We start from the raw sequence: 9,443 nt of genomic DNA on the forward strand, positions 1-9,443 counted from the left end.
ATATCGATTTTATCTGTTTCGCAAACAAAGGAGTTAATCACCCACACCGGAATAGCGACCAGGCATTCCTCGCGACTCCCGTACGTTTGTTTTCCAATTTGCCCGGGCCGCTGAATAAAATAAAATAATTTGTATGATTCAATGAACACTCCATAAATCAGTAGCAGTTACCAGTATATCAACTTCCCACCCCTCCCTGCGTACTAGTACTTCTTTCTCCACTAGTAGCAACAGTCTGCCTACCATCCCTCCCTAAGAACTGAGAGACTGCATCCCACCCATCCCTAAGAAGCAATGTTCTGCCTCCCCCCTGTAAAAAAAATAGTCCATATTTTACCCTACGTTTGCATATATACATATATATATAAATATTATGAGGGGAAAAAAGGACGTAACTACGTACGGGGAAACGTAGTTACGTCCTTTTTTCCCCTCATAATATTTATTCTGCTCTGCTTCAACGTATTGAGCACTGTTCCACGCGAAAATCGACTCGCAAACTTCCTACATATAAATATACATATATATACATATATACATATGAACATATACATATACATACATATGGACTGGACCATTTTTTGGACCATTTTTTTTGGGGGGTGAGGCTGACCATTAGCACTTAGGGGTCGGTGGAATGCAGTCTATCAGCATTCAGGGAGGGATGTTAGGCAGACTGTTGTTACTGAGGGAAGGGTGGAGGACGAACTATCAGTACGCAGGGAGGGGTGGGAGGTTTATGTATGTATGAGTAACTACTACTAATTATGGAGTGTTCATTGAATCATGCAAATTGTTTTGAGCGGTTTTTCGACCGACTATTATTATGTCAAAATTTTTGTGCTGGGTCGTAACGTTTATTTCATTCTTGTCATGCCAATGAGAAACTGGCACTTAAACACTGGACTATAATTGTTATTGAAAATATCGCCATCTTCCACTGTTAAGTCATGCGTGTGCCTGTTTGGTCGACTTGTGCCAGTGCTAAGTGATACTCGTGAATCATCTTTTAGTTGCCTCACGTTTCCCTTTTTGTATGTGACTATGGACCTATCCGCACTAGCGACAAAATTGTTAATATAGACAAATTTTTTGTCATTACCAACACTTTACAGGTGCGGATGGTTTGTTGTGACTCGACAATTTTTTGAGGCGGACAAATTTTCAAACGCACCGCCGACAAAATTTGTCCCTGTGAGGTCGACTTGTGCCAGTGCTAAGTGATACCGACGGGTTAGCATGAATCATCTTTCATTTGCCTCACGTTTCCCTTTTTGTATGTGACAAAAAAGCGAAGTAAAGCGCGATGTCTTCATAATGGTTTCACAACATGGGGTGTAATTAATCCAGCTGTCAATGCAACTCTCCTGACATATCCAAGCTCCAGACAATAAATTTTCCGGGCAGAATCGGTCACATTTACTGACTTCTACGTTTTGCCGATGGAAAATATCGGCAAGCAACAGTAGCCACTGTACTTCCACTTGGCAGATTACGTAGATTTTTACACAAGAAGTGATTGGCAGCGGCCCGAGCAAATTGGAAAACAAACGTAAGGGAGTCGCGAGGAATACATGGTCGCTATTTCCGGTGTTGGTTATTAACTCCTTTGTTTGCGAAACAGATGAAATCGATATTTACGCTTTCCCATACTACAAGTACAGCAGTGCTTTTGTTCGATTCGAGAATATGGATTCCTCTTCGAAATCGTTTGCTGATTATTTCATATAGTAAAAGTATAAACGTTGAAATTGCAAAAGCGCTCATGAATTCTATATGCTGCTAAGTTAAGGGCTAAGGACCGGAAATTTCGTGATCTCGTCTGATAAGATGAATGACAAAAGGAAGACAGATAAATTTAGTAATTACATACTGTATACACAAGGGGAAACGTGAAGCAACTGATGGTACACACGTCGACTCAAAAGGCACAGGCATAACTCAACAGTAGAGGATCTTAAACGCGATATTTTCAATAGAAATCAAAGTCCAGTGTTCACGTGGCAGTTTCGCTTTCGCAGGACGACAAAAATGAAGAACATTCAAAAAGTCAGTCGAAAAACCGATGGAGATAATTTGTACGATCGAGTAAAAGCTCCATTAACAAGTAGTGTTTACTATTACATCCACCTCTCACCCCTCCCTGCCTAGCAATAGTCCTTCTCTCATCCCTCCCTGAGTAATAACACTCTGCCTTCCAACCCTCCCTCAGTACTAGAAGACTGCATCCCACCCCTCCCTGAGTACTAATGGTGTGCTCCCCCCCCTATAAAATGGTCCCAAAAAATAGTCCAAAAAAATAGTCCAAAAAAATGGTCCAAAAAATGGTCCAAAAAATGGTCCAAAAAATGGTCCAAAAAATGGTCCAGTCCATATTTTACCCTATGCCCTGACAAAACATGTTTCTCTTCACCAAAATCACATTAGAATTTGTCCTTGCTAAATGTCAAGTGTGCTACACTTATTAGCACCACCGAGGGATCCTTTACATAAGAGGGCGGGGGCGCGCCTGGAATTTCGAAAACGACCGCTATAAAATTATAAAAGGTGCTCTCCTCCGTGTGGCAGTGGCAACAATTAGCCTGTTAAAGCAAGTGTTTATGTCCTTTTCTGTCTTTTTCAATGCTTCCCTCGCTCCTACAGAGGATTCATACAAATATGATAGCCGTGCCGCGAACACATTGCACAGGTAGAAAAGGTCGTCCAGAATGAGTGTTTCGTTCTGTAACGAAAACCCCAATAAACTCACTCAGAAATGACTCATTTTGAATAAATTTTACGCTGGTTATTATGTGGCAACCGTTATGAACTCGTTCTTGTACAAAACTCAGTCGGATATCATGTAAAAGGCCCCCTAAAAGTTTTTATCCCAGAGCATCACGCTTTGCTCGCCTGTCTGAATACTAAAAATTTCAGTAGCGTTGAAGCAACAACCCGCTTTTAACTGCTTCGCTGCCGCTGAAACAACGATTAGAGAAGAAAGAACATATTTTAATATTTTAAATTCAACGTAAACAAAAATCTTTATACCTGGTAAATATTAATCTCGTGTCGGTATCAATTATTGCGTGACTAGCTTATGATATAAATGAGGGAGGGGAAAACAACGCAAAACCTGAGCTCCTGTCAAAAAGTAATACCCAGACGTAATATAACAATCGAAACGGCTAATAAAGTCATAAATAAACAAGGTAAGAGTGTTATGTTAGACTTTTTTACAAATTGTAGTGATTTATGCCAATTAACAGTGGCGACAAGTAGGCGCACCATGTACATTTCATGGTCGCTATCAAGTAAATTTTGCCGGACTTTGAGTTCGTCTCAAGATAGAACAACACATATACACAAGGACATTTTTACAGTAACTTTATAACCATCCTTTGGTCTTTTAAAAGCTTGAAGCTCAGTAGATTGTGTCATATCGGTCATTGTTAAAACTTTCTTTGTTTTTATGCTACTTTTCGACATAGGCAAAGTATGTCGGACAAAAATATTCACCAAAAAATTAATATTTCTTTGCCAGCTTCAATAACGACAGGGGATTAAGTTTAGATGATAAAACAAAGGATTATGTTCGCAGAAATACCGTAGGTCTAGTACATTCGTTACATGATGTCACGCAATTCTGGTAATATTCACGGTGAAAATTTGCGTATTTGAGCGGTCGAACGAAAAAAGTAATTTCTCGAAAACTAAAATATATTTTCACAAAAAAACTATACCACAATTATAAGAACATATTGGGCTACAAGATATGAAAGTAGGAGAGAAAACAAATCTTGGGCGACTTGCCACAATATTTCGAGTTTGTTCGATGGATGCTGACATCCTCTCTTAAGTTATTTCCCCGGTACGAAACACGGTGTTCCGGCTATTCTGTTCAGTTCACGCACCACTTACTTGGACATGCCAAACTTTTTCCGCGAAAGACTTGCTCCTCTTATTTACTCAAATGATTTAAGGAAGAAATTGGTTCTCATACATTGGTTACAGAGGGAAAGGCTCCTGAAAAGAAATGTTAATTGCTCTAGATGTGCACACCGGACGAAAATTATTATTTGCCGATGGATATCAGTGGTAGGTAAAAAGCCAGTAAATAGCAGATAATTCGCAAGGTATTTATTCCTAGCCATAAAAAAGATGAAAAGGGTTGTTTTGTGACAACAAGTATGATTGGATTGACAGGAAATGCAACCGATGTGGACTAATGAAATCACCCCGGAGCGGATCGTCTTTTGAAGGTAGCAGGCTCTCACTACAGCGGCATGTTCAGTTTCTCTGGAAATGGGCTCAAAAAGATTTCTTGAGAGCCATGTTTTTCGAGGGAATTGCGTCGCGCAAAGTTCTCATCAAAATGGCTCGAAAATGTAGAGAAGTAGCTTGGCAGGCTCTAAACTTATACCCAATCCCAAGGCTTGGTGGACCAGGGGTCATTATTCAAATTGACGAGTCAAAATTTAACGAGTCAAAATTTAACGAGTCAAAATTTAACCGCAAGTCAAAGGTGGGTAAGAAAGGTTTGAATAATTTGGTAAGTAGCCAATACTGCCACTGTAGAATGCTCATTTGATAGGTTGAACGTATATCAATATATCCCAAACTGTTGCTAAACTTTGGTGCCAAAAAATTAAAGGAATAAAAACACGGTTCCATTACCATTAATAAAAGTGAAAGGTGATTGTCCGATCGACAAATTTTCCCCGCCTAAATCAAGAGAAGACAATACGGTAAGATTAAAAGTATTAATCAACTTTAAACATTTCTCCTACCTTTCAAATCCCAAACTAAGAAAATCACTTTGCAAGGGTAGGAACTCCGGCAAATTTTCATTCCCAACACCAAAAACTCGCTCTGTTCAGAAGCTCTTGTTTACTGTAGTAGTACTATCATTTCACTTAACTATAGCAACCAGATCATTTTCACGTCAGTTAACTACAACAGAACAGTTATGTATCGATGATTATGAAAACTAATTTGTTTTTAAGGACCAAAATATGATGTCTTACATAAGGAGCGGGCAACCAGGTAGATGGCCTATTAACCAGTAAATTCTACGGTCGTTGACTGTTAGGGATAACACTGCATGGGGTTTTTTTTTTGAAACAGAAAACGTGTTCGGAAGCGATAACGAAAATCTCCCAAATGCGACTAAAACTGAAAAAACACACACGCGGGAAATCGTACGCGTAGCTTGCTTACGAACTGATTAACGTTAAATGTCTCAGCGCAAGCGCTAATTGCACGACACGCCAGTCCGGTACTTTCTTCTCAACAGAACAGTTCACTATTATTTGATAGCTCCCTCAAAAAAGCACGATTCACTTGTCTGGTATCGTTAAGTGATGCATTACCAAAAATCTTGTCGATCATATGGGACTGTACTTCTTTCGCAGTTTCGTAAAGGACGCCGCCCTAGAAGAGAGAAATGGGTACTTGGCTTGTTCGATACACAGTACGTGCCAGCCTGCTCATACCTACAGCTCGTAAGGCGACGTAATGCGGCCACTCTTTTGGGCATTAAACAACGCCAAGTACAACCCGGTTCAATTTTGCACACCGACCAGTGGGCAGCATATCCCCAGATACAGAGACAACTGGGTTTGAATTATAGAACAGTCAATCATTCCTTGCATTTCGTCGATCCGGTCACTGGGGTACACACGCAACACGCGGAAAGCAATTGGTCGACAGCAAAAGAAAAGTTTAAAAAAATGAAGGGTAATACAACCCCTAACTTTCTGATAGAATACCTTCATGAGTTTATGTGGAGGAGATGGTATGGCGATACTCACCCAAATGGATGTTTTCAGCGTCTTTTGCAAGATATTGCTGAGCAGAATCCGCTTTGAGATTAGTGTAGCCTGCAATGCGGTGCAATATATACCAAGAACCACAAAAAATAAAATGTTTAGAAATTTGAAAGGAGCGGCGAGGAAGATTCTGAAGCTTCAAATAGACCTCTCATGTTAAATGGCCACTGATTTTACGGTGCTGTTAAGAAGATTTAATAAGACGCTTGTAATTGTTGCAGACAATTGGGTAGGTTTACAGTAAAAACCCACAAGTAAGAACCTACTTTTAAAGAACCTGTTAGGCTGAAATTTGCTAATTAGACCCCCTCTGTACAAGAACCTATTTAGCCTGACATTTGAAACATGTTCTTATTTTGTATAAAACTAAACGGTGCACACTGTGGCAAATGAGATAGGTCAACATTTTGGACCTCTTTGGAGACACAAGTGCAATCAACTTTTCTTATTATGGTCAATTTCCCGTGAATAGTGGGAAGGTAGGGGGGGGAAAGGGGGGCGGGAGCCCAGGAGAATAGGGGGCGGGAAGGGTACGGGAGGCGGGAGAGGAAAGGGCGGGAAGTGGGAGTTCTAAGAGGGTGGGAAGCGGGAGAAAAATGCTAATTATTGTCAGTTGTTAATACGTTAAAATAATGTCGAAAACAAGAACCCAAAATGTTATTTGACGTGCATTTAGCGTCTTCTGAGCAATCGAGGAAACGAAAATTCGCGCTTGGGCTGAAAAACAGGCTTGCTTCCGGTGAAAATGTAAACCCTTTTACGGTGGTTACGCCAAGCGGCATGAGTGCACATGGGTCGCGTATTATAAGCAAGTCTGAGTGCACGACTTGGTTAGAAAAGTATTTCAACTCTATGTCATCAAAGACCAATTTATTAGATCATAGTACATGTTAGTATTTTTCGGTGCGGCAATAAAAGGTCTGTACATGGAAGACTTATAGCCGGTTGCAACTTATTGAGGAAACATTCTGCAAGATTCTTTCAGACTCCTGACTTGAACGCGATATGAAATCTGATGAAATAGACCTTTCCATGGTTATTTTAACCATGGTATTGGCCATGTGACGAACATCTCTCTAAACTGCTGGAAAAAGCATCTTAAAATCAGTAGAAATGGCTAAGGTCAACAACCATTTGGAGCAGAAGGAAACCACTGCGGCCACCTCGGCAGATGGAAGACTTCGTTTAGATGTACTTAGATTTGCCAATCGATAAATAAGAATATCAGAAATATGCCTGGGACGTTTGTTCAAGTCCGTCATATCCTATTTCCCTATTTTAATCACATGATCCCAACAAATACCGGACTGGTTGCTGGAAACGCGCATCTAGTCACTATCCAACTTTATCAGAACACAGGACCATTCAGAACTGAAAATTAGAACTTTTAAGACCGTCGTCACTGAAAACGGATATCAGAAACAAATGTGACGTGAAAATGGACTGAAATGGTAAAACTCTCAAACAAAAAAGATAACTAGTAAGTCAAAACCTCATTAAACTGAGACCATATGACAGTGTTAATCTTGGACAGATTAATGGAAATTAATGGAAATGCTTAAGAACTGCGTTTTAAGTCTCCAAATTTACAGGGGACGGGAGCTGGACTGAAAAAGGCGGGAGTCGGGAGATAAACGATAAAGGTTCAGGAAGCGGGAAGTTCTGACCCCCCTATCTCCCCCTCCCCCACTAAATCACTAAAAAATCACTAAATACCGACTTGCTTTGCAGATTTTATATTTAACAATTACATTATGAGCTCGATACTTCTATCGCGTGATAGCTGATGAGCGCGCGGCCCGAATCAGCTATCGCACATAGAAACCGAGAGTGAATAATCTAACTGTTTTAGCATCAACTAGTCGTTCAAAATTAATGAAGTAAATTGTGTAAATTCTTTTCGTAGACAATTTGAAAGCGCGAAGAAGCAGCCGCCATTTTGTCGACAAACACTACTCACTGTCTGTCACCGAATAGATAGCGAGTAGCATGGCCAATCAGAGACCGGCATTCGTGACAGAACGCTTGTAGATTTATACTAAATAAAAGTTGTCAGTGTTAAATCGCGTAAACACGCAGAGTGTATTAACGGCCGCGTCCGGAAATTTTATTACGTTATGTCCGAAATAAGGAACAATACGCACGCAGTACGTTTGTATTATATTTAAAAAATGTGCGCTCTTTTAGCTTCTTCTCACTAATTTGCACTATTATCCGTCATTGGTATGATTGGTTCACCACACTCGACTACTAGACACCTCTGACTAACCGATTTCAAAGTCTGTACTTAACAGACTGAGTTTTTCAGTCCCTTCTTTAGTGGTAGTAATAGTAGTAGTATTAGAAGTAGTAGTAGTAGTAAGTAGTAGTAGTAGTATTAGTAGTAGTAGTAGTAGTAGTAGTAAGTAGTAGTAGTAGTAAGTAGTAGTAGGATTACTAAGTAGTAGTAGTAGTAGTAGTAGTAGTAGAAGTAAGTAGTAGTACTAGTAGTAGTAGTAGTAAGTAGTAGTCGTTAGTAGTAGTAGTAAGTAGTAGTAGTAATATTAGTAAGTACTAGTAATAGTAAGTAGTAGTAATAGTAGTAGTAAGTAGTAGTAGTAGTAGTAGTAGTAGTAGTAGTAGCTGTAGTAGTAGTAGTAGTAGCAGTAGTAGCAGTAGTAGTAGTAAGTAGTAGTAGTAGTAGTTAGTAGTAGTAAGTAGTAGTAGTAGTAGTAAGTAGTAGTAGTAGTAGTAGTAGCTGTAGTAATAGTAGCAGTAGTAGTAGTAGCAGTAGTAGTAGTAAGTAGTAGTAGTACTAGTAAGTAGTAGTAGTAGTAAGTAGCAGTAGTAGTAAGTAGTAGTAGTAGTAGTAGGTAGTATTATTATTAGTAGTAGTAAGTCGTAGTAGTAGTAGAAGTAAGTAGTAGTATTAGTAGTAGTAGTAACTAGTAGTAAGTAATAGTTGTAGTAGTAAGTAGTAGTACTAGTAGTAGTAATTAATAGTAAGTAGTAGTAGTAGTAAGTAGTAGCAGTAGTAAGTAGTAGTAGTAGTAAGTAGTAGTAGTAGTAAGTAGTAGTAGCAGTAAGTAGTGGTAGTAGTAGTAAGTAGTACTAGTCGAATTAGTAGTAGTTGTAGTAATAGTAGTAGTAGTAGTAGTAGTAAGTAGTAGTAGTAGTAAGTAGTAGTAGTAGTACTAAGTAGTAGTAGTAGTAGTAGTAGAAGTAAGTAGTAGTACTAGTAGTAGTAGTAGTAAGTAGTAGTCGTTAGTAGTAGTAGTAAGTAGTAGTAGTAATATTAGTAAGTACTAGTAATAGTAAGTAGTAGTAATAGTAGTAGTAAGTAGTAGTAGTAGTAGTAGTAGCTGTAGTAGTAGTAGTAGCAGTAGTAGCAGTAGTAGTAGTAAGTAGTAGTAGTAGTAGTAAGTAGTAGTAGTAGTAGTAGTAGTAGCTGTAGTAGTAGTAGCAGTAGTAGTAGTAGCAGTAGTAGTAGTAAGTAGTAGTAGTACTAGTAAGTAGTAGTAGTAGTAAGTAGCAGTAGTAGTAAGTAGTAGTAGTAGTAGTAGGTAGTATTATTATTAGTAGTAGTAAGTCGTAGTAGTAGTAGTAGAAGTAAGTAGTAGTATTAGTAGTAGTAGTAACTAGTAGTAAGTAATA

The 9,443-nt window shown here is 39.0% G+C and overlaps 1 pseudogene; it reads left to right on the plus strand.

Annotated features, from left to right (window-relative positions):
* The first annotated feature begins 3,906 nt into the window (after positions 1-3,906).
* LOC149048738 (uncharacterized) lies at positions 3,907-5,849 on the plus strand (annotated as a pseudogene).
* The last annotated feature ends 3,594 nt before the right edge of the window (positions 5,850-9,443 follow it).

This window comes from Pocillopora damicornis, chromosome 3, assembly GCF_964200805.1.
Source record: "Pocillopora damicornis chromosome 3, jaPocDami1.2, whole genome shotgun sequence".
Taxonomy (NCBI): domain Eukaryota; kingdom Metazoa; phylum Cnidaria; class Anthozoa; order Scleractinia; family Pocilloporidae; genus Pocillopora; species Pocillopora damicornis.